Source organism: Oncorhynchus kisutch, linkage group LG26 (genome assembly GCF_002021735.2).
Source record: "Oncorhynchus kisutch isolate 150728-3 linkage group LG26, Okis_V2, whole genome shotgun sequence".
NCBI classification, from domain to species: Eukaryota; Metazoa; Chordata; class Actinopteri; order Salmoniformes; family Salmonidae; genus Oncorhynchus; species Oncorhynchus kisutch.
The window spans coordinates 40,770,053-40,796,243 of record NC_034199.2 but is presented as its reverse complement, the minus strand read 5'-3'; the positions used below and the strand labels follow the sequence as shown (position 1 = coordinate 40,796,243).

The 26,191-nt window shown below is 41.9% G+C and overlaps 1 protein-coding gene across 1 annotated transcript in view; it reads left to right on the top strand.

The window, feature by feature from the left end:
* The first annotated feature begins 2,909 nt into the window (after window positions 1-2,909).
* The window catches only part of LOC109870677 (ly6/PLAUR domain-containing protein 6), a 54,778-nt gene continuing 31,496 nt past the window's right edge, over window positions 2,910-26,191 (top strand). Inside the window, exon 1 of the mRNA XM_031805401.1 lies at window positions 2,910-3,087. The gene's annotated coding sequence lies outside the window, so the exon portion shown is untranslated. The remainder of the gene's footprint in view (window positions 3,088-26,191) is intronic.

Below are 26,191 nucleotides of genomic sequence, written 5' to 3'. Positions count from 1 at the left end.
TTCCGTTCCGCTGACTCTCAGATCCGCACAACACAAATCAAACTCAACATCCAGACATACTGTAGAACCTGGGCACATTCCATTTGAGGTGTAACTTTAGGCAGATCGTTTAATGTGTCCTTGATTTATTTACTTATCAAGAGCGAACAACCCTCCCATTTGGTTTCAGCAAAGGAAGCAGAGATCTTTAAATACATAATCAGCACGTAAATCATGGCCCCATGTATGTCTCTGTGGTAAATCTGTTATGGCGTCAGTGAGAGACGATTCGCATACAGGCCTACAGTGTTAGTACATGTTGGTACTGTGATTTGTTGGTACTGTGAAGTGTCATCAAATGTCATATAGGCCTACCTGTCGTTCAACAGTTATCGTATGCACACACACACACACACACACACACACACACACACACACACACACACACACACACACACACACACACACACACACACACACACACACACACACACACACACACACAAACACACACACACACACACACACACACACACACACACACACACACACACACACCAGGGTTGGGGTCAATTTGAAATTAAGTCAGTCAGTTCAGAAAGTACATTTTAGCTTTTTTTCAATTAAATTTAAATCACTTCCTCAATTGACTGACTTCAATTCGAATTGACTCCAACCCTGACACACACACAGCTGGATTCACACAAGAACAAACACACACACTGTACAATTTTTAAAAAAAGTATTAGCCTACCCTGTAAGTAGTCAGCATGAGTGATGTTTTGTTTGTTTGCTCTCCCTCCTATTAAAGTTCGACCAGTGGAGGGAGCTGATCGGTAACTACAGGAAATGGAGAGCAGAGCACGCCCCCATCCACATCGACGGGGCAGTAGTGGAGCGGGTCGAGAGCTTCAAGTTCCTCTGTGTCCACATCACTCAATAATTAACATGGTCCACAGACACCCACACAGTTGTGAAGAGGGCACGTCAGCGCCTCTTCCCCCTCATGAGGCTGAATATATCTGTCATGGGCCCTCAGATCCTCAACAAGTTCTACAGCTACATCATTGAGAGCATCTTGACTGGCTGCATCACCACTTAGTAAGGCTTAGTTTGGCATCCAACCGCAAGGAGCTACAGAGGGCAGTGCATATGGCCCAGTACATCACTGGGGCCGAGCTCCCTACCATCCAATACATCTATGCCAGTCGGTGTCAGAGGAAGGACCTAAGAATTGTCAAAGACTCCAGCCGCCCAAGTCACAGACTGTTCTCTTTGTACAGATGCACCAAGTCTGGAACCAACAGGACCCTGAACAGCTTCTACCCCCAAGCCAGAAGACTACCAAATCGCTACCTGGACTATCTGCAATGACCCTCTTGCACTAACTCTTTGGACTCATCGCATACGCTGCTGCTACTGTTTATTATCTATCCTGTCGCCTAGTCAATTGACCACTACCTACAGTATATGTACATGCACTATATATACAAAAGTATGTGGACACCTCTTCAAGTTAGTGGTTTCGGCTATTTCAGACACACCCATTGCTGACAGGTGTATAACATCTAGCATACAGCCATGCGATCTCCATAGACAAACATTGGCAGTAGAACATTTGGTGGAGGAGGAATAATGGTCTGTAGCTGTTTTTCATGGTTCGGGCTAGGCCCCTTAGTTCCAGGGAAGGGAAATCTTAACATTACATCATGCAATGACATTCTAGACAATTCTATGCTTCCAACTTTGTGGCAACAGTTTGGGGAAGGTCCTTTCTTGTTTCAGCATGACAATGCCCCACTGCACAAAGCGAGGTCCATACAGAAATGGTTTGTCGAGATTGGTGTGGAAGAACTTTACTGGCCTGCACAGAGCCCTGACCTCAACTCCATCGAATAATTTTGGATTGAATTGGAACACTGACTGCAGGCCAGGCCTAATCGCCCAGCATCAGCGCCTAACCTCACTAATGCTCTTGTTTTTTTTTATTGTTAAAAAATAAATAAACTTTTGTTTAACTAGGCAAGTCAGTTATGAACAAATTCTGGTTTACAATGATGTCCTACCCCGGCCAAACCCGAACGACGCTGGGCCAATTGTGCACCGCCCTATTGGACTCCCAATCCCGGCCGGTTGTGATTCAGCCTGGAATTGAACTCTGTAGTGACTTCTCTAGCACTCAGATGCAGTGCCTTAGACCGCTGCACCACTCAGGAGCAAGTGGCAAGTCCTTGCAGCAAAGTTCCAATATCTAATGAAAAGCCTTCCCAGAAAAATGGATGCTGCTATAGCAGCAAAGGGGGGACTAACTCCATATTAATACCCATGAGTTGTTTGATGAGCAGGTGTCCACATACCTTTGGTCGTGTAGTGTATCAACCTCAATTACCTCGCACTCTTGCACCCCGTAGCCAAGTTATCGTTACACATTGTGGATTTATTCCTCGTGATACAATTGTTTCTATATTTTCTCTGCATTGTTGGGAAGGGCCCATAAGTAAGCATTTCACTGTTGTTTACGAAATACATGACAAAAAATATTTGATTTGATTTGATCCACAAAATAATGAGTCATCAACGTTTTTTTTAATCAATAGTAAAATACACCATTTAAAATGAAATTTACATGCTAATATGGCTGCAATGAACAATAGCCTTCACTCAAGTTCTGATGTTGCCGACAAACTGGAGAAGATGGACACAGAAATGTGGATTGGCCTATATTTTTGAAAGAAAAGTATTGTTTGCACTTCAAAGACGACAGCAATATTATTTTACTGGAAAAATAAAGATAAGTGAAAGTGTGTTGTCTGTCTACCTCAATTCAATGTATTCCTAATATCGAGGTGCGCAGCCTATTGGGACCGTCCCAGTCGGTACTGAACACGCCTCCCGCAACCTCTGATAGGATCGTCGTTGCAAATCATCCCAATAACCCGTCAACTAATGCAGCCTATTCCATTTCAAAGACGTTCAAAGAGTCACATCCGTAGCTAATACACCGACCTAACGCGAAAAGCTAACAAACGGAGGAGTGTATGTTTGTTTTTGGACTATTCTAAAGCTTGGACCCGAGGCGAAGTTTGAAGGCTGCAGGAGGAATTCCTGGTGAGTAAAGTGTTTCGTTTATTTAGTAACCGCAAATACACATGGGATCAATAAGCGACAATACGAGTGGTTATGCCGTGGCATATAATGCGAACGGAGCCCCCCCCCCCCCATCAAGAAGGCTTTGGATACATTTACATGATTCATTATTTGAGAAAGAAAATGCATAGTACAACAGGAATAGAAAAACCGAGTGCAATATGATACTATATGTAGTGCGTACTGTTTTTGTGTTGAGTTTCTGTAGTAATGCGCTTCTTGTTGACCCACTTTGACCCCCATCCTCCTGTGTCAGGAGTCAGGACTATAACATGATAACCAGAATAGAGAGAGAAAATATGATCTAATGACTATATGAATAATACTACCTATATGGGTGGAGAAAATGTAGCCTGTCATTTGAGTAAAATGAGACGTTCAAATTGATTATAATGTGAAATATATATTTGAAAATGTGTTTTTGTGTTTGATATTAACAAATGATACTCCCCGAACAAAAGAGGACTGTTTGATTCTCCACAAGATAATTATTATGCTACAGATGACTAGTTACTGTTATTTTTACACAATAATGACCTAATTTCTATGTTTTGTAGGTTTTGTTATATTCCTAAATCAAGAGGTTGGTTTATTCAAGGAGTAGAAACTATGAGCTCCATTTGGAACAGAACACACCCCTGTTAGATTGTACTAAATACATACCACCCTCTGTGTGCAGTGCTATGCCATGCATGCAGCTTCAATTTCACACGTTTGGTCAGTATTACAGGGTCCTGATCCACTGTTCAATATTGCAATGGATGTTAATGTAGACTAACATGAGCATGGAGGCTCCCATACCCTTGTCTTGTCCATGTACAGTGTTTTCCCTACCCCCAGACAGATGCATCCACGGAGGCCAGAGGTTGTACGTAACACCCTCAGTGGTGGAGAGAAGGGGGCTTTGTTCACGGGGGGGTTGCTGCTGTTGCTATGTGGATTTTAGTGCATCTGTTTGGGAGTGGTCTCTCTCGTTGCTCCTTATTCTGCAGTCAGAGGTTACCCCCCCCCCCCCCCCGGTCACCCCTCCTCTTTCCTCCTGCTAGGCTGCTCCCCCCTGAGTGCTCATACTGTGGTGGTAGTCCTGTCAGGTTGGCTCAGATCACTTTGCTGTGCATCCCTGTACCTAAGTATACCATGTATGAGTGCCACTAAAATCTGGTGGTCAGAGAAAAATGTCTGTTGATGACAAGAGGGTCCCTCCTCAGCCTGATCACTAGAAATATACTTTGATTTCGGACGTTTGAAAAGGTCCTGAGAACGTCCTGCTCAGCACTCACACACAAAAAAGAAAAGGAAAACGATTGACCAACACTGGGTACGAGCTCGTGATGCTCAGAGCCGACGTGCGCTGCTCAGACCACTGTGCCACTGCAGTTCACAATGATCTAGCAAGCCGTGAGAGTACTTGATGGTAATAGCGAGTTGTTTTTTTTAATAATACTTTTTTAAAGCCCTTCCCCAAACCATAGTCCTAACCTTAACCACTTGGAATTCGTGTCTAAACTGTTAACCTTTTGAGTTGCTTCTGTTTTAACCCTGTCACTACATGGAATTAACCCTGTAAAAAAGCAGAATTAATGTGTCAAAAATAGACGTTTATCCAAAATACGCAGATTTTAGAAGGGAAACTATGAGATGTTGTTGTCCTCCTATAGTAGCATAGACCACTTTATCACCGGGTATGATATTTTCCCTGAGGTTTCATCTGTGTCAAAGGTTAGATAAGGACACCGATACATGGAAGGAAAAAATGTGAAAAAACACATTTCTAGTCAATCTGTGCAACTAGTTGAAATCCCTAGCACATCATCACCGATGACGACCTTACTTAGGAACTGATATGTGATCAGAATAAGAGGAGTAAATGAACTGATATGTGATCAGAATAGAGGAGTAAATGAACTGATATGTGATCAGAATAAGAGGAGTAAATGAACTGATATGTGATCAGAATAAGAGGAGTAAATGAACTGATATGTGATCAGAATAAGAGGAGTAAATGAACTGATATGTGATCAGAATAGAGGATAAGTGTGTTTAATTCAGTGTGAAGAACCATCTGTAGTCTGGCTTATATTTATAGCCGTGTGGCTTGTGAGTTGGGGCTCTGCATGCTTTTGTTTGGGAGGCCATCAACAAAACTACAGAGGATGACTCATTCGTTTTTTGAGATGAAAGGTCCTCCAGTAAACGGAGTATGCATCCCAAAGAGCACCCTATTCCCTTCATAGTGCCCGAATGTTGTATTTGTGTCTATTATGGATCCCCATTAGTTCCTGCCAAGGCAGCAGGTACTCTTCCTGGGGTCCAGCAAAATTAAGGCAGTTATACAATTTGAAAAATATGACAATATATTTCACAACAGATTTCACAACACACTAAGTGTGTGCACTCACTCTATTCCTCTATCCACCCTATTCCTCTATCCACCCTATTCCTCTATCCACCCTATTCCTCTATCTGCACTATTCCTCTATCTGCACTATTCCTCTATCTACATTATACCTCTGTCCATACTATTCCTCTATCTACATTATACCTCTGTCCATACTATTCCTCTGTCCATACTATTCCTCTATCTACATTATACCTCTGTCCATACTATTCCTCTGTCCATACTATTCCTCTGTCTACATTATACCTCTGTCCATACTATTCCTCTGTCTACATTATACCTCTGTCCATACTATTCCTCTATTCCTTCAATTACACCCGGGGGTGTAGTTGTAGGTGGCGGTGTGATGGACCAGGAATGGGGGACGGTGAGACACCCCCGGGTGTAATTGAGACGTGGTTAATAACAACAAGGATGTGGAGGCAAGATGCAGGCTGTCTGGTCGTTATCCTCGGTGGCTCCTGGCAGGGGGATGGGGGCTGTTACCTGGCTGGAAGATGCAGGTATGGTGCTGGTGGAGGATGGTAATGGACTGCTGTAGGAACCCTCACTCAGTCATGTCCTGGGACAGACAGGTCTGCTGCTGAGCCTCCCTGCCAGGTTGATGGATGGCTTGTGTAACGTGCCTGATGGTCTTTCGTCCGTCCCTCTTTGCTTTCAAACACATGATAAACTAGGCCTGTTAAAGTCTAAGAGCTTTCAACTCTGTGTTGGTCTTGCTAGAATGCTGTGTTGACTGTTTTCTCAGCGATAAACTGGTTCTGCCTGCCGTTTACAGTATCTGAGTTAGCTGCAGTAATTTAGTCCCAGTAACGAGATGCTGTTGGAGAAAAAAACATGAGAATGGTGATAGTGCGTTCTCTCTCTTTCGCACGCACGGACACAGGAAGTCGTGGTGGAATATGCCACCCTGTTTCCTGGTGTAGACCTGGATGGCAGACCAGAGCATGTCTGGTAGTTAATCAGCAGACAGATCAAGAAACTGCAGTTCTCCATTTTTACTAACAGACGTCGGGCCTCTAGCCTTTCCGTCACGTTCCAGGGGAGAGGAAGGTTACAGATATTCCCCTCACAGCATGCTGTGCAAACCTAAGGAGAAAAGTTTCACTATTAGATCTCTCTCTCTCTCTCTCTCTCTCTTTCTCTTTCTCTTTCTCTTTCTCTTTCTCTTTCTCTTTTTTTCTTTTTCTCTCTCTCTCTCTCTCTCTTTCTCTCTTTCTCTTTCTCTCTCTTTCTCTTTCTCTCTCTTTCTCTCTCTCTCTCTCTTTCTTTCTCTCTTTCTCTCTCTTTCTCTTTCTCTCTCTCTCTTTCTCTCTTTCTCTCTTTCTCTCTTTCTCTCTCTCTCTTTCTCTCTCTCTCTTTCTCTCTCTCTCTTTCTCTCTCTCTTTCTCTCTCTCTCTTTCGCTCTCTCTCTCTCTCTCTCTCTCTCTCTGCTCTTTCTCTCTGCTCTCTCCTTCTCTTGCTCTCTCTGTCTGCTTTCTCCTCCTCCCTGTCTTGAATTTGAATTCAGATTGCTTAATTGGCATGAAATACAATTTGTAGATATTGCCAAAGTAGTATAGTGGTACAGTATTTCAGTGAATAAAGTACAATGCAATATATAATATATAAAGTATAATGAAATCTAGTTCATTTCAGTAGTAGTAATAATAGTACATATAATCATGTATACAGGATATAACACTACTGCTGTTGTATTCTGTAATCTTCGCTCGATAAATGTAATTAAAGAAAATATGATTCTAAAAATAAATAATGGCTAATAAATAAACAACAACATGAATGATGGTTCCACTATGTATTACTGTCAGTTATATACAATGTAAATATAAATAAACAACAACATGATGATGGTTCCACTAGTAAGTTAAATACAATGTAAATACTTCAGGGAATTACTGGTCATGGGATGTCCCTCAGGCTATGGCAATGATATACATATATACAAGGCCTCCTGAGTGGCGCATCTCAGTGCAAGAGGCATCACTACAATCCCTGGTTCAAATCCAGGCTCTATCACATCTGGCTGTGATTGGGAGTCCTATAGGGCTATGTACATTTTGCCCAGCATCGTCTGTGTTTGTAATATTTGCAGATCCTCCCTCACCCAGAATAATTCCCAGCATTATGTCATTAGTAAATGGACAGGAGTTGGGAATTGATTTAGATATTTCTTGAAAAAAATATGATCATATTGAGGAGTATTTATCACAGTAGAGGGAAAGTGCACCATCTGTCTCTACCTCCCATGTCGTGCAGTGACCACATAGACCCTCCTCTTTGGGTAGCCATGTCTTTCTGTCTCCCTTTTTCTATACACACACACACACACACACACACACACACACACACACACACACACACACATTCGTTTAGGATAGGTCTCTCTCTCTCCTCCTCTCTCTGCTCTATCTTTCTCTCTTTCAATTCATTTCAAGGGTCTTTATTGGCATGGGAAACATGTTTACATTGCCAAAGCAAGTGAAATAGAGAAACAAATGTGAAATAAACTATAAAAAGTGATCAGTAAATATTACACTCACACAAGTTCCAAAGAATAAAGACATTTCAAATGTCACCTTATGTCTCTATACAGTGTTGTAACGATGTACAAAAGTGAAAATAAATAAACATAAATATGGGTTGTATTTACAATGGTGTTTGTTTGTTTCAAATTTGGATTTGTTTTTTAAAATTCTTTGTGGGTCTGTGTAATTTGAGGGAAATGTATGTCTCTAGTATGGTCATACATTTATTTGGCAGGAGGTTAGGAAGTGCAGCTCAGTTTCCACCTCATTTTGTGGCAGTGAGCACATAGCCTGTCTTCTCTTGAGAGCCATGTCTGCCTATGGCAGCCTTTCTTAATAACAAGGCTATTCTCACTGAGTCTGTACATAGTCAAAGCTTTCCTTAAGTTTGGGTCAGTCACAGTGGTCAGGTATTCTGCCACTGTGTTCTCTCTGTTTGGAGCCACATAGCGTTCTAGTTAGCTCTGTTTTTTTGTTAATTCTTTCCAATGTGTCAAGTAATTATCTTTTTGTTTTCTCATGATTTGGTTGGGTGTAATTGTGTTGCTGTCCTGGGGCTCTGTGGGGTATGTTTGTGTTCTCTCTTTCTCTCTCTGGACTGAAAAACAGTATACAGAAATACTCCACGAGGAGACTCGGGAACTTCTCAGCTGCCCTCACACAGTCCTCTCAAATCAAAGGTGCACACTTGTCATCGCCATGATGTTCAATTGGGTCACAGCTCAAAGCGGAGGTTAGTGGTGGTCGAGATCTGAGTTCCGAGCTATGATAGTAATGTTTAAACCAATTCAAACCTGTATTAACCCTTCACCCAGCCCCATGGGCAGAGAGAGAGAGAGGCTTTCTGTCTCCATTACCTAAGAGGCGGGGCGTGTAATGTAGGGTACTCCCTACTCTCCAGTCGGAGTGTCACTGAGGAGAGGCTGTCAACAGGATCAGAGATGAGATGGCCTGCCACATAGCTAGGTCTGGGTTTTCCCCCAGGGCATCTGTAATACTCCAAACATTCACAAATGAGTCCAATCAGGTTTAAGATGGCTCTTTTGATTATTCTCAATCAAATTATGCATACGGTTACTGTATTTTTGAGGACAGTACTTTAATTGTAATCTGTAGCCTACGCGTGTTAAACAACGATTACTGTAGATGATGTGGTTTCCATTAGCTGTTGTATGTTCCTGTAGTCTGACATACTGATAATGTTGCTCTCTGCGAATTATTCAGCAAAGTTTGACCGCATGGATGACTTTAACTACCGCTCCGTACTGCAGGGTAGAAACCCTTCTAACCTCTAGTGGAATCATAAGGGCATGGGTGTGTGCATAAGAAACCCAATGGTCCAAACCTCATGTCTGTTATAATCAGTCTGTTATCATGTCTGTCATCATAATCAGTTTTTATCCTTGTGAATGGCCAGAATTAGGGTGACTAAATCAATGGAGGCCAGAGAAAAAAAAAGTGGTTTGAAATCAGGAAAACTGCATCGTGTCAGCTACATTTTTCAGGAAAAAAGGCACTATCTAGACCCTCAAAGGGCGCTTTGGCTGTCCTCATAAGAGAACCATTTGAAGAACCCTTTTTGGTTCCAGGTAGAACTCTTTTGGTTCCAGGTAGAACCCCTTTGAGTTCCATTTAGAACCCTTTCCACAGAGGGTTCTACATGGAACCAAAATGGGGTTGTACCTGGAACCACAAAGAGGCCTCCTATGGGGACAGCTGAATAACCCTTTTGGAGCCCTTTTGTCTAATGGTGTCGGCTTGATTCTGGGCTACTAGCTACCTGACCGGCTCACTTTCCTGTCGAACTCATCTTTCTTCAGGACATAAAACAATATAAGAGATAAGAGGGATGGTGATTTTGAGACGTTCATATTTTTGATTTCGCACAAAAACAAGCGAACCTTATCAGGTCATGCTAATTTGTTTTTTTGCGACCCGCCGGGAACAACTTTGAAGACGACTACAAAAAGTATTGAAGGCTCGAACCACCCAGTTATAATGTAGGATATATTATGAAATCTGACTTTTGGGATTTAATGTTAATGATATGTGAGAGAAAGACCCCACTGGACGATTCAGAACATAATCAGAACATAATCCTATTTGTCTTGGTGAAATGTATTTTATAACATAAGGAAGGGAAATGTAATTACCAAAGCGCGTTCTCACCCACACTGGGCAGCGTGGGTGGACACCCTTTAATTAAGCAATAATACCCAAGGGGGTGTGGTATATAGGCCAATTTACCACGGCTAGGGGCTGTTCTCAAGCACAACGCAATGCAGAGTGCCTGGACACAGCCCTTAGCCGTGGAATATTGGCCATATATCACAAACCCCTGAGGTTCCTTATTATAAACTATTATAAACTGGTTACCAATGTAATTAGAGCAGTAAAAATAAATGTTTTGTCAAACGCCTTGGCTGTCAGCCAATCAGCATTCAGGGCTTGAAACACCCACTTTATAATGAAGTATTAACGTAAAAACTAACTAGGTTTACTTTTTTTGTCTGTGGATTAATCATTGGACAAGAGAAACACATGATTTTGTATGACTCTAGATAATGATTCTACAAATAACAAAATCAAATCAAATGTTATTGGTCACATACACATGGTTAGCAGATGTTAATGTGAGTGTAGCGAAATGCTTGTGCTTCTAGTTCCGAATACAAAAAGGAACCAGATACAAAGAGGTCCATATGAATGTCAGGTAAATTACAAACCCAATGTTCATCTTCCAGGAGTAACTAACTAGCAACACCAATGTTCATCTTCCAGGAGTAACTAACTAGCAACACCAATGTTCATCTCCCAGGAGTAACTAACTAGCAACACCAATGTGCATCTACCAGGAGTAACTAACTAGCAACACCAATGTTCATCTTCCAGGAGTAACTAACTAGCAACACCAATGTGCATCTACCAGGAGTAACTAACTAGCAACACCAATGTTCATCTTCCAGGAGTAACTAACTAGCAACACCAATGTGCATCTCCCAGGAGTAACTAACTAGCAACACCAATGTTCATCTTCCAGGAGTAACTAACTAGCAACACCAATGTTCATCTTCCAGGAGTAACTAACTAGCAACACCAATGTTCATCTCCCAGGAGTAACTAACTAGCAACACCAATGTTCATCTCCCAGGAGTAACTAACTAGCAACACCAATGTTCATCTCCCAGGAGTAACTAACTAGCAACACCAATGTTCATCTCCCAGGAGTAACTAACTAGCAACACCAATGTTCATCTCCCAGGAGTAACTAACTAGCAACACCAATGTTCATCTCCCAGGAGTAACTAACTAGCAACACCAATGTTCATCTCCCAGGAGTAACTAACTAGCAACACCAATGTTTCATGTGTTTTCACCTGTCCCCGAAATTAATGTAATTTTGGTATTTTAACCTGCGTAGTCATGACCGCGATGGTGGACGCACGTGTGTAGTCAGTATATTAGTTACCAGACCACTGGCAGGGTTCTCCTAGGATTTCCCATGGCTGCAGAGGGATGTGTCCTTGTAGAATCCAGTTCAGATTCTAATTACCACCCCTTGGCATCTTTCCAAATGGTTTCGTGAAAACAGATGTATTTGATTTGTCCACACCATTTCCCTCAAGTCACTGTGTGCCTGGAAGAGGCTTCCATCTTGGGGTGAACCTGCTGTATCTTATTGTCCTGGTATATTGGGGTTAAGGATGCTCGATTACCATAATCTGCTGTCTCTTATTGTCCTGGTATATTGGGGTTAAGGATGCTCGATTACCATAATCTGCTGTCTCTTATTGTCCTGGTATATTGGGGTTAAGGATGCTCGATTACCATAATCTGCTGTCTCTTATTGTCCTGGTATATTGGGGTTAAGGATGCTCGATTACCATAATCTGCTGTCTCTTATTGTCCTGGTATATTGGGGTTAAGGATGCTCGATTACCATAATCTGCTGTCTCTTATTGTCCTGGTATATTGGGGTTAAGGATGCTTGATTACCATAATCTGCTGTCTCTTATTGTCCTGGTATATTGGGGTTAAGGATGCTCGATTACCATAATCTGCTGTCTCTTATTGTCCTGGTATATTGGAGTTAAGGATGCTTGATTACCATAATCTGCTGTATCGACCCAAGTGGCAGATCCTAAATATTCAACTGATATGAATCTTCTGTGTTTTGATATCTGGGTGGTTTCATGCTGTGTATTTTCTCATCACAGAGTGTTGCGGTGTTCATTTGCATTGCAGTGAAGTATGAAGAACCTCTGATTAACCTCCATTTTAGTGTGCAGGCAAGTTCGGCACCCTGCTCAACCCTTTGAATGGAAGAGAGCGTAAAGGGGCACGGTTCCTCTATCCACAACCAGAGATACAAGCACGTCCCTTGAGAAATGTCGTTTGATGATATTTCTTTGAAGTTCAGCACTTTTATGCCACGAATGTGATTGGATGGTGTCTTATGCATAAATCATGCTTTGTACTAGTACTAGGAGTATCCATGGTTTTTTTTCTGCAAAGTTACACATTTTTCTGGCATGCAAAGGGAAAGCAAGCAATACAACTCAGTCAAATAAATTAGAGGATCATTCATTTCCTTTCTATGAAGCCATTTCCTGTTTTACATTCTGTTTATTGAATTCCTAAGCTTGGATATACTATAATAATCACAGTTGTTCTTCCCGTGAGTAAAATAATAATTTCCTTCCATGACCTGAGCATTTCCAATTAGTCAAATGTAACATTCAACGTTTTTTGTTGTTGCCTAAGACCTAAGCCCATCTTCAATTTAACGCTTGAAACTATATTTTCTGACTGTGAATCGATCAGACCAATTTTCCTCGGGTTACATGGTCATTTTCTTCCAAACGAAGTGGCCAGTCATTCTGACTTTGAAGTCAGGCCTTTACAGAACATATTGTTTAAAGCTGAAGCACTGTGTCTAATTGTGTGCTTTTTTTTGACAGACTCTTGTTGTTGGGAAGAAAGGAGTTCATGTTCAAATGTGGTCTCATATTTACTGAGAGCAATGAGATCGTCACAAGGCGAGCAGACATTGTAAGATCTCCTGTAACTTCAGTGTCACTTCCACGGGCTGCTATGGAGTAAATCGGAGAAGCAGAGATTTGTTGAGTTCTGGTTGGAAAGATCAAATCAAATTGTATTAGTCACATGTGCCGAATACAACAGGTGTAGACCTTACAGTGAAATGCTTACTTACGAGCCCCTAACCAACAGTGCAGTTTCAAAAAAATATGGATAAGAATAAGAGATAAAAGTAACAAGTAGTTAAAGAGCAGCAGTAAAAAATAACAATATATTCAGGGGGGGTGCCAACTGTCTTTTATCGACAGTTGACGAGTTGTTTATATGGGTCTTGTCGTCTGTCTCGTTACTGCAGGCCCAGCCTCAGCACTGTTGGCCTCAAATGTTCAATCAATCTCAAACAAAATCAGAACCAGTCCAGTTTTATAGCTGTTCAGCTTGCTGAAACTGAAACGCTGTACTGTACATTTATCCATCCACCTGGGGAACACCAAAGAGGAGCTTTCCTCATTAAACCTTTAAAGTCACCAGTCCAATCCCTGCACATGTGGTGTGAAATTATTTTGTCACTGAGCAGGGAGGTTTGTCCCGTCCTGTGTACTGTACCTCTATTTAAACAAAAGGGATAAATCCCAATTAGCTCCTATGTTGACTTTCAACTGGACCCATGGCTTCATGTTGCCATCAAGTTCACAGGGATCAGGTCCTCCCCTGCATACCCTCTCTCCGAACCTTCTACAGCTGTGTCCGAACCTTCTACAGCTGTGTCCGAACCTTCTACAGCTGTGTCCGAACCTTCTACAGCTGTGTCTGAACCTTCTGCAGCTGTGTCCGAACCTTCTACAGCTGTGTCTGAACCTTCTACAGCTGTGTCCGAACCTTCTACAGCTGTGTCCGAACCTTCTACAGCTGTGTCCGAACCTTCTACAGCTGTGTCCGAACCTTCTACAGCTGTGTCTGAACCTCTGCAGCTGTGTCCGAACCTTCTGCAGCTGTGTCTGAACCTTCTACAGCTGTGTCCGAACCTTCTGCAGCTGTGTCTGAACCTTCTACAGCTGTGTCCGAACCTTCTGCAGCTGTGTCTGAACCTTCTACAGCTGTGTCCGAAGCTTCTGCAGCTGTGTCTGAACCTTCTGCAACTGTGTCCGAACCTTCTGCAACTGTGTCCGAACCTTCTGCAGCTGTGTCCGAACCTTCTGCAGCTGTGTCTGAACCTTCTACAGCTGTGTCCAAACCTTCTACAGCTGTTACAGGGTACATTACCCCCACCTCAGCCCCTCTGTTTCCCATCCAAACCCCAGTCACAGTCACATGTGAGATCTTAAAAAGTATTCTGTTTCACCCTCTTTTGATGTTATGATCAATGTTCACATTCCTATAGAACTTTGTTTAATCCTGCTCATGTTTGCTTTGAAATGAACGTGTATTTTTTTTAATGATCATAATATATTTACTGTCTTCATATTCATAGGTTATGTGTAGGTCGTAAACATGATTCAATACTAAAGGACACCCAAATTCAGGCAAATTTACAAGCTTTGTTTGAGAAAAAAAAAAGCTACAGCTACAGGCCAGAAAACGCAGAATGTCGGGATAAAGGTCATTATTTAGACATTTGGGAAATGACCCTGTGATTAAGAGGATTGCTCGCCTGGTCTTTGTTGTGCGATGTCACGACAGCATTTGAGTTAATGCGATTTATGTAGGCCTAAATGCTTCAATTAAATACTGATCATATTTTAATGGGATGAAGTTAAAAGTAGAGGTCGACCGATTATGATTTTTCAACGCCGATACCGATTATTGGAGGACCAAAAAAAGCCGATACCGATTTTTTTATATTTATTTGTAATAATGACAATTACAACAATACTGAATGAACACTTATTTTAACTTAATATAATACATCAATAAAATCAATTTAGTCTCAAATAAATAATGATACATGTACAATTTGGTTTAAATAATGCAAAAACAAAGTGTTGGAGAAGAAAGTAAAAGTGCAATATGTGCCACGTAAGAAAGCTAACGTTTAAATTCCTTGCTCAGAACATGAGTCTTCAATATTTCCAGGTAAGAAGTTTTAGGTTGTAGTTATTATAGGAATTATAGGACTATTTCTCTCTATACCATTTGTACTTCATTAACCTTTGACTATTGGATGTTCTTATAGGCACTTTAGTATTGCCAGTGTAACAGTATAGCTCCCGTCCCTCTCCTCGCTCCTACCTGAGCTCGAACCAGGAACACAACGACAACCGCCACCCTCGAAGCAGCGTTACCCATCGCTCGACAAAAGTCGCGGCCCTTGCTGAGCAAGGGGAACAACTACTCCAAGTCTCAGAGCGAGTGACGTTTGAAACGCTATTAGCGATGTGAAATAGCTAGCCATTTCACATCGGTTACACCAGCCTAATCTCGGGAGTTGATAGGCTTGAAGTCATAAACAGCTGCTGGCAAACGCACTAAAGTGTTGTTTGAATGAATGCTTACCAGCCTGCTGCTGCCTACCATCGCTCAGTCAGACTGCTCTAACAAATCATAGACTTAGTTATAACATGATAACACACAGAAATACGAGCCTTAGGTCATTAATATGGCCGAATCCGGAAACTATCATCTCGAAAACAAGACGTTTATTCTTTCAGTGAAATACGGAACCGTTCCGTATTTTATCTAACGGGTGGCATCCATAAGTCTAAATATTCCTGTTACATTGCACAACCTTCAATGTTATGTCATAATTACGTAAAATTCTGGAAAATTAGGAGGCCCAAGCTTTTGCATATACACTGACTCTGCGTGCAATGAATGCAAGAGAAGTGACACAATTTCACCTGGTTAATATTGCCTGCTAACCTGGATTTCCTTTAGCTAAATATGCAAGTTTAAAAAGCTATACTTTTGTGTATTGATTTTAAGAAAGGCATTGATGTCTATGGTTAGGTACACATTGGAGCAACGATACGCACTGCATCGATTATATGCAGTGACTAGTAACTAGTGATTATGAGTGATTGATTGTTTTTTATAAGATAAGTTTAATGCTAGCTAGCAACTTATCTTGGCTTACTGCATTCGCGTAACAGGCAGTCTCCTCGTGGAGTGCAATGTAATCAGGTGGTTAGAGCGTTGGACTAGTTAACTGTAAGGTTGCAAGATTGTATCCCCCGAGCTGACAATGTAAAAATCTGTCGTTCTGCCCCTGAACGAGGCAGTTAACCCACCGTTCCTAGGCCGTCATTGAAAATAAAAATGTGTTCTTAACTGACTTGCCTAGTTAAATAAAGATTAAATAAAAAAAAAATATATAAAATGTTTTAAAAATCAGCCAAATCGGTGTCCAAAAATACCGATTTCCGATTGTTATGAAAACTTGAAATCGGCCCTAATTAATCGGCCATTCCGATTAATCGGTCGACCTCTAGTTATATGTAAATGAAGCTTTGATCGCATTGCACTTGGAGCATTCTTTTATTTTCTAGAAGGCCCTAAAACATTAACTCCACAGTTGAAAGTTCCCTGCTCCTTTAAATGGAGTGGTGTCTTGTCTTCTAAAGTATATAACTAGCCTACTCACTAGCAATTGAATGGAACAGTTTATTAGGTACACCCATCTAGTACCGGGTCGGACACACCTTTGCCTCCAGACCAGCCTGAATTCTTCGGGGCATGGAAACGTTGCTCAATTGGTATCAAGGGACCTAACGTGTGCCAGGAAAACATTCCTCACACCATTAAACCACTGCCTCCAGCTTGTACCGTTAACACCAGGCAGGATAGGGCCATGGACTCATGCTGCTTATGCCAAATCCTGACAACAGGAACTGGGATTCGTTGGACCAGGCAATGTTTTTTCTCTCCTCAATTGTTCAGTGTTGGTGATTGTGTGCCCACTGGAGCTGATTCTTCTTGTTTTTAGCTGATAGGAGTGGAACTTGGTGTGGTCATCTGCTGCATTAGCCCATTCGTGACAAGGACTGACGAGTTGTGCGTTCTGAGATGCCGTTCTGTACACCACTGTTGTACTGCGCCGTTATTTGTCTGTTTGTGGCCCGCCTGTTAACTTGGGCGATTATTGCCATTCTCCTTCAACCTCTCATCAACAAGCTGTTTTCCCCCACAGGACTTCCGATGACTGGATGTGTTTTGTCTGCCGCACCATTCTCTGTAAACCCTAGACACTGTCGTGCGTGAAAAGCCCAGGAGGTCAGCCGTTTCTGAGATACTGGAACCGGCGCGTCTGGCACTGACGATCATACCACGCTTAAAGTCATGTAGGTCACTAGTTTTGCCCAGGCTAACGTTCAATCAAACAGTAACTGAATGCCTCAATGCCTGTCTGCCTGCTTTATATAGCAAGCCACGTATCTAAAGGAGCGAACCATTTTGGTGAACAGGGTGGTGTACCTAAGAAACTGTATACACCAACACAAACAGGCATTGACTATAATGACTATTTTACCAAACTGTTGAGCCATACAATCCTAATTAAGTCTTCATTTGATAATGTGTCTCTTTCCTGACACTCTTTTATTACAGGCCCAGACAGTTTCACCCTACTGTGGTAAATCTGCATATCTCATAGCTTGTGTCTATCATCATGTGACTTAAGTCTGGTTTAAAAGGAGTACCTAGGCAGATCCCATGTCATGGTAAGGCCAAGGCAGGCGACATTCCCCTGCATTATTATTGTAGAGTGGACACCCTTTATTCCTGGCCATGGCATTTGTAGGCTGTAGCCAGCAGCCTGTTCCCTCCATGAGTACCAGCTACATGGCTAATCCTCTGGGTCTTCGTAGGCGCCAAGCGGTCGAGATGGGGATTAGAAAGTTATACAACTGACTTGGAGCACTTCAAAAGAACACTGCTGAATTAGGTTTGTGCTGGTCGCATGTAGGATTTCAATTAAGCAGCCAGTGATTCTGATCCGATCTGATTCCTAATCTGCGTCCCAAATGGCACCCTATTCCCTATATAGTGCCCTACTTTTGACCAGAGCTCTATAAGCACGGGTTAAAGCATCCCAAATGGCACGCTATTCCCTATATAGTGCCCTACTTTTGACCAGAGCTCTATAAACCCTGGTCAAAAGTAGTGCACTGTATACATTTTATTTGTCAATGCATTTAGCAGATGTTATTGCGGGTGTATCGATATGCTTGTGTTTCTAGCTGCAACGGCGCAGTAATATCCAACAATTCACAACAATACACAAAATCTCAAGTAATGAAATGGAATTAAGAATATTTAAATATTTGGACGAGTACTGTCAGAGCGGCATAGACTAAGATACAGTAGAATAGGATAGAATACAGTATATATGAGACAAGTAATGCAAAATATGTAAACGTTATCGGGAATACTGGGTGCCATGTGGAATGCAACCCCGGGGTTTGTGGGTAGGCTACCAAGGGGCTGGGGCATCATTGGCTGCTGCCATATGGCAAATGACAAGAGAGATGGTGGTTGGTGAAGCATTGTTCTGGCTCTTTTGGATCAATGGGGGTTTGTCTCGACTGTGGTTGTCAGCCCTGCGTTTAATCAGCTTTACTTTGTTACTCTGAATCGCTCTGAGAGAATAGCATAATTGGATTTGTTATGGGACAAAAGGTCTTCATACTGCATAGATTTGTTGAGGTTTTTTTCAGCAGAGCAGGCAAGTTCAGGCAAACCCCTCCTACGGTAACATATACTGGGGCTTATTATGCTATAATAATAACTTTTATCATATTTGATTCCCTTCTGCTCCCTGGGTCCAACGCGGTTGAAATGTGCACAAATGTAAAAGGCACACAGCACAGGAAGAAAAGCTTGCAGGTACTACCTTATCACTCTCCCCTCCTTCTCTCCCCCTCCCTCCTGCCCTCCCTCCCTCCCTTCTCCATTCCTCCCTCCCTTACTGAATCTGATCAGACCAGTTCTCGGAGTCACAAGACTCCTGGTGATTTGCATTTCTGCTGCTCAGTCAGAAGGGAGGAACCACAGATCACAGGTCGTTGCTCAGCCCAGGAGATGGTGTTGCGGTCCACACATTGCCTTACAATGCTGGCAGCATTACAGAAAGGGTCTCTACTGCTCTCACCCACAAAAAGGCTCAGGCACTGAACCTAAACGTTTTGGGTTGGGGTTTGGATTTTTATATCTGAAGTAATATTAACGTGAGGTCTGACTTTGGCAACATATTTGAAAGGAGAATGGGATGGGATGACATTGTGTCCAGTTGTACGGAGGCAAGGCAAATGTCATTCTGTTACTTACAGTATGTGGATCTACAACTAGAGAATACATTTCACTAATGGTTGTGTGATGAATGGGGTTTGTTTGTTTATGAGTGGTGTTAATGTTTCCCTCCTCCAATGTCCACAACCACCTGGAGTTATTCACTACTCCCCTTGGGCCATGAGGGGCACTGAGAGGGATCTTACAAGGACGAAGGGCCACTTTGGTTCATTGCTTCCCTATTGACCTCTCACATTAGGCTAATTAAGCGTAAGCACTCCTAGACACACACCTTTTCCTATGCATTTGCATTTAAAGCCACAATCCTGAGTCTGTGATCTGTTGCTCCGAGCAGCCACTTGTTTTGGTGAAAAACTAAAAGGAAGAGGTTTGGGGAAATGCAACCGCTCTAAAATGCGTTAAAGGCTGGAGTGTGATGCTTTGACCTTTAACCTGTCACCTCAGAGTGAGATTCATCCTGTCCGTGTGGTGGAATGGATAAAGAGAGAGTGAAAAATACTACACAGGTAAATGAAATGAGACCTAGGATATGAGACCGTGGGTTCCTCCTCTTCTTCTCCAACAGTGATAACCCTCTACGGCTGTGCGATCCACCAACCAACAGTGTATCAGCCCCTGCCGTCAGACCTGTTAAACAAAAGGGAATTCCTCTTCTTCTCCAACAGTGATAACGTCTACGGCTGTGCGATCCACCAACCAACAGTGTATCAGCCCCTGCCGTCAGACCTGTTAAACAAAAGGGAACATTCCAACCTTATACAAACAAGTGACCACAGCTTCCATTAGCACCGCGTGCCAGCAGGTATGGAGGTTTTCATGACAAGTGTAGTTTATGGCAGATGACCTGGCAGAGGTTAAGAGAAGGTGGTGCCATTGAAGTTCCACTCCAAGAATTTCCTGACTGAAAGGTTGCCCTTCTCAACCACCTATTAATTATTATTACTTATTAAAATGTTTCTCATATATTTTTTAAATATTTTTTTAATGCTCTCTGTTTGACCAAGGATCGATGCTTATCTCAGATAGCATGTTAAGATTAGAGGTCGACCGATTAATCAGAATGGCCGATTAATTAGGGCCGATTTCATAACAACCGCTAATCGGTATTTTTGGTCACCGATTATGGCCGATTACATTGCACTCCATGAGGAGACTGCATGGCAGGCTGACTACCTGTTATGCAAGTGCAGCAAGGAGCCAAGGTAAGCTGCTAGCTAGCATTAAACTTATCTTGTAAAAAACAATCAATCTTAACATAATCACTAGTTAACTACACATGGTTGATGATATTACTAGTTTATCTAACTTGTCCTGCATTGCATATTGATGCGGTGCCTGTTAATTTATCATCGAATCACAGCCTTCTTCGCCAAATGGGTGATGATTTAACAAGCGCATTTGCGAAAAAAAGCACTGTCGTTGCACCAATGTGTACCTAACAAATGAACATCAACGCCTTTCTTAAAATCAATACACATGTATATATTTTTAAACTTGGATATTTAGTTAATATTGCCTGCTAACATGAATTTATTTTAACTACGGAAATTGTGTCACTTCTCTTGCGTTCTGTGCAAGCAGAGTTAGGGTATATGCAGCAGTTTGGGCCGCCTGGCTCGTAGCGAACTGTGTGAAGATAATTTCTTCTTAACAAAGACCGTAATTAATTTGCCAGAATTGTACATAATTATGACATAAAGTTGAAGGTTGTGCAATGTAACAGCAATATTTAGACTTAACTACAACCTAAAACTTCATCTTCTTCTGCAAGCTTTCATATGTTCATATGTTCTCATGTTCTGAGCAAGGAACTTAAACTTAGTTTTTTTACATGGCAAATATTACACTTTTACTTCTCCAACACTTAGTTTTAGCATTATTTAAACCAAATTGAAGATGTTTCATTATTTATTTTAGACTAAATTGATTTTGTTGATGTATTATATTAAGTTAAAATAAAAGTGTTATTTCAGTATTGTTGTAATTGTCATTATTACAAATATATATATAAAAATCGTCCAATTAATCGGTATCCGCTTTTTTTTTTGGTCCTCCAATAATCGGTATCGGTATCGGCGTTGAAAAATCATAATCGTTCGACCTCTAGTTAAGATTATTAATGAATTAATCAAAGAGTAAGCTCTGTTAAAGAAATTCCTAGTGCTGATCTCAAAACAGACGAAGACCGACATCAAATGCCATTTGAAATCTATTTTCAAGAACCATGTCAAAGGGTAAATGCAAACACCCATAGTTTGTGGTCATTTTTATCTCAATTTGTAGGCAATTCCTTTGTAATTCCGTTATCCATTTGACCTCTGTAGATAAACTATGTTGTTAGTCGTCCTGTGTCTTTCTCAATCCTTCTCCATTTCTGTTCGAATCTGGTCTATTTGTCTGCTCCAAAGTCCTAGTGGGAGGGGTCTTTATCAGGCCAGGCACCTGCTGACAAGGTCACAGTGTCACCTCCCAACACAGAAACATTAGCATGTAACATGTAAATCTAGACTCCTTGCAGAGAGATGGAGGTAAAGAAGATGTCCACAGGCTTCTGTGTGGAGACCTGAAGGTTGAAACCAGACCCTTGTCCCCACTCCCCATGTCAATGGGATGCCTGTGGGGTTGTGTCCGTTAGCTTTCTCCTCATTCATATAGGAGCTATTCTTTTGTATTCCCCAGAGTTGTAGAGGTTCAGGCAGAGTTTAGTCTATCAGAAACACACATCTGATCTGCCGCATCGGTTCTGTGGCGAGTCAACGGTTTCTCTGGCTTGTTTTAGAACCTCAACAGTCCTCTAAGGACTTAATGTGCTACTGAGAAAGTGATTCCATCTGGGGAAATAATGGAATTAGGTAATCACTTCACTCCAAATGGGGGAGGTCTGGAATGTTGGTATTTTCTAAATACTTGTTCTAAGACAGACTTCGTGGTCAAGAAACTCCTGACAAAGAAAGCCCTTTGCCCTAGAGCTTATACTGTAAGGTCATGCAAGAATGTGTCTGTTCGCATAAAGTTTAGGTAAGTAAAATGGTTTGAAGTTAGTGTTTACCACATCTCTCGAACTGATTAAGGAAAAGTATTTGAACTTTTGTCAGACTTCATACTTCTATTGATCGTTTTTTTCCCTCATTAGTGTGTCGACAGTGATTTTACTGTACTGTCAATATGCTTCATGTATGTGTCTGTCTACCTGCTACAGTAGTTGCTAATGTCTACCCTGTTGACAGACCGAAGCAGGAAACAGGAAATGGGTCAGGGTGGCCGCTGGTTGATATGTACACCTCTCTCTTTGGTCTCTCCCTGAATACACTGTGGACCTTCAACCATGATAACATCTCTGGGAGGAAAGTCAATGCAGTCCAGCGTGGCGACAGAGTGCCACATCCCAGTGTACAGCGGGCCAGGAGGCAGTGTGTTACATAGGGCGGTGACTCCGCATAGCCTGTATATGTTGTTTTGTGTTTCTTGTTTTTGCGATGCTTAGCTCAATAAATAGGTGGGTGTTGGTTTTCCTGGCATCAAATTGAAAGTAGAAATTGCATTACATGATGTATGTGTATCCAGGAGAGCTGTAATGAACAAGTGTAGTTGAGAGGCACTGATTCTGGTGTTGAATGTAAACAAGTCGTTTTCTACAGAAACGACTCGACCAACCATCCCTCATGACTTCCCTCGCTAGTTTGCAGTGGAGCGTTGCCAATACTCATGTTATCGTACTCACAGTTACTGTAACACAGTCAACAACATGTTTTAATAGCATTCAAATGGCAAACCCTGATTTTATTTGTGTTTTTTTATTTTACCTTTATTTAACTAGGCAAGTCAGTTAAGAACACATTCTTATTTACAATGACGGCCTACCAGAAGGCAAAAGGCCTCCTGCGGGGACGGGGGCTGGGATTAAAATGAAAATAAAAATATAGGACGAAACACACATCATGATGAGAGAGACAACACTACACTATATAAAGAGAGACCTAAGACAACAACATAGCAAGGCAGCAACACATGACAACACAGCATGGTAGCAACACAACATGGTAGCAGCGCTAAACATGGTACAAACATTATTGGGCACAGACAACAGCACAAAGGGCAAGAAGGTAGCAACAACAATACATCACACAAACTGTCAGTAAGAGTGTCCATGATTGAGTCTTTGAATGAAGAGATTGAGATAAAACTGTCCAGTTTGAGTGTTTGTTGCAGCTCGTTCCAGTCTGCAGGGATCTGAAACTAGAACTAGCTGCGGCGAACTGAAAAGATGAGTGACCCAGGGATGTGTGTGCTTTGGGGACCTTTAACAGAATGTGACTGGCAGAACGGGTGTTGTATGTGGAGGATGAGTGCTGCAGTAGATATCTCAGATAGGGGGGAGTGAAGCCTAAGAGGGTTTCATAAATAAGCATCGACCAGTGGGTCTTGCGATGGTTATACAGAGATGTCCAGTTTACAGAGAAGTATAGAGTGCAGTGATGTGTCCTAGAAGGAGCATTGGTGGCAAATCTGATGGCCAAATGGTAAAGAACATTTGGCTCGAGAGCACCCTTACCTGATGTGCTGGTATCGTTTGGGGCTTGACGTACTTTACCTTAACAAATGATCCTACATGGTTCTCTCCAGTCAGGTTAGTGTGCTGCTGAAGGGAAGAGTCCGTGTGATTGTAGAGATTAGTTCAGGCTTGAATGCCACCGTTCAGCAAATGCAGGAATTTTTTTGAATTCCCCTTTTTTTCTGATAAATTTGACAACCTGCAGGTAACTGCCAATATAAAGGAAACACCAACATAAAGTGTCTTAATAGGGTGTTGGGCCACCATGAACAAGAACAGCTCAATGCTCCTTGACATATATTCTACAAGTGTCTGGAACTCTATTGGAGAGATGTGTCACCATTCTTCCACAATAAATTCGGTGCTTTGTTGATGGTGGTGGAAAACGCTGTCTCAGGCACCGCTCCAGAATCTCCCATAAGTGTTCAATTGGGTTGAGATCTGGTGACTGAGACACACACACACACACACACACACACACACACACACACACACACACACACACACACACTTTAAACCCCCTATGCTCCTTTTGACACCCCTCTTTCATAGTCACTGAGATCTCTTCTTCTAGCCATGGTAGTCAAAATAATGGGAGACATGCATGCGTTTTTATACATGACCCTAAGCATGATGGGATGTTTATTGCTTAATTAACTCAGGAACCACACCGGTGTGGAAGCTCCTGCTTTCAATATAATCTGTATCCTTCATTTACTGAAGTGTTTCCTTTATTTTGGTAGTTACATGTATATAAAGTGTTCTACTATTACATATCTGTTGTCTGAACACACTTGTTCTCGTCGTGATGGCTCTGCCGTCGTGAGGGCTCTGCCGTCGTGAGGGCTCTGCCGTCGTGAGGGCTCTGCCGTCGTGAGGGCTCTGCCGTCGTGATGGCTCTGCCGTCGTGAGGGCTCTGCCGTCGTGAGGGCTCCCTGTTGGAACGTTTTGTGCTCTTAGTTATTGCTTAATCTATTCAAATCAAATCCATTATTGCGGACTTACATTGAGTATTACGATGGTTTCTGCATTCCCATAAGGCTTTATTATATTTCATATGCCAATTTCGAACACAACCACAACCTCCAGCCCTATCTTCTCTGTCACAGAAACATCCCTAGACCAAACGGTTCTGTTGTTTTTATAAATCAGGTACCCTGCCAATAGCTCAGACTAAAATGAAAATATTTGCTCTGGGTCATTAGTTAAAAAAATAAATCTGATTTAACATGATAAGATAAACAAACGTATCTTATCTTTCCAACAACAGCTTGCCGTAAAGAAGGGAAAACACTCACAGTACGCTATGAGCCAGAGCCCAGAAAATGAAAGATGTTTTGTTTTGGTATGCTGAAAATCAAACAGTGCGTCAATAAGATAAAGATAATTTCCTTAGTCTTTTAGATTTCTTTGGCCCATGTTACTTTAGCTACCTGCCTCTAGGTTCATACACAATCCAAATCCTAATCCACAGTAAACTTGGTTTAGCAGCTTTGATATAACAATGTCAAATATTAAAGCTTATAAGTCCAGAGTAAAAAGTTGTGGTTTGGCTGTGTTCTTAGATGGTGCTGCTTGGTTAAATACATTAAAGTGCTTTATCACCCCCCAACCACAGCGGCCTGGTCGCCCTGGGCGACAGAAGCGCTAATGGTTTCTGTACGCCTGTCCTTAATAACATCACCGGTTAACTGAAGAGCCAATGGGATGTATAAAAGATGGCTTACAGGAGACTTTAAAGTGTAACGTCTCAAGGAGTTGCTGCCATTTGTGAGCAATATTTGATTTGGTTTGGTGAATTCACTGCTCAGTTTGGGTCACCTGACTTTGAGAGGTAATCCTAAAATTACCCAGTGAGCCTCAGAGGTAAATCTTCTAATAAGAATCAGTTTGACTTATGACTGGGGGTGTCAGATTTTTACCAGATTAAATTGAACTGAATGTGAAGTTAAGTGGAATGTATTTGTTGTTGTTTCTTGTTTGTATTGATCTCAGGAATGAGCCAAATACAATTTCTTACTCAAATACAGTTTCTTAATCAGTTTGCTTTGTACCCCTCTCTGTGTCTTGTACCTCCATACCTAGGGCTTGATTCAATTGTATGTGACAAATACATAAATAGTTTCAATCTATGTTTAAAGAATAAAAAACAACCACAGGGCTGTCCCCTGACAAGGCTCTCTTCTGTATCCCTGTCAGCTCTCTCTCTGACAGAATGGACCAAGGTCTTTCTCAGGGTGAGGAGAACACAATTACACCAGCCAACCCCTACATTTCCCTCGGGGTTGATGGACAAGCCTCGTC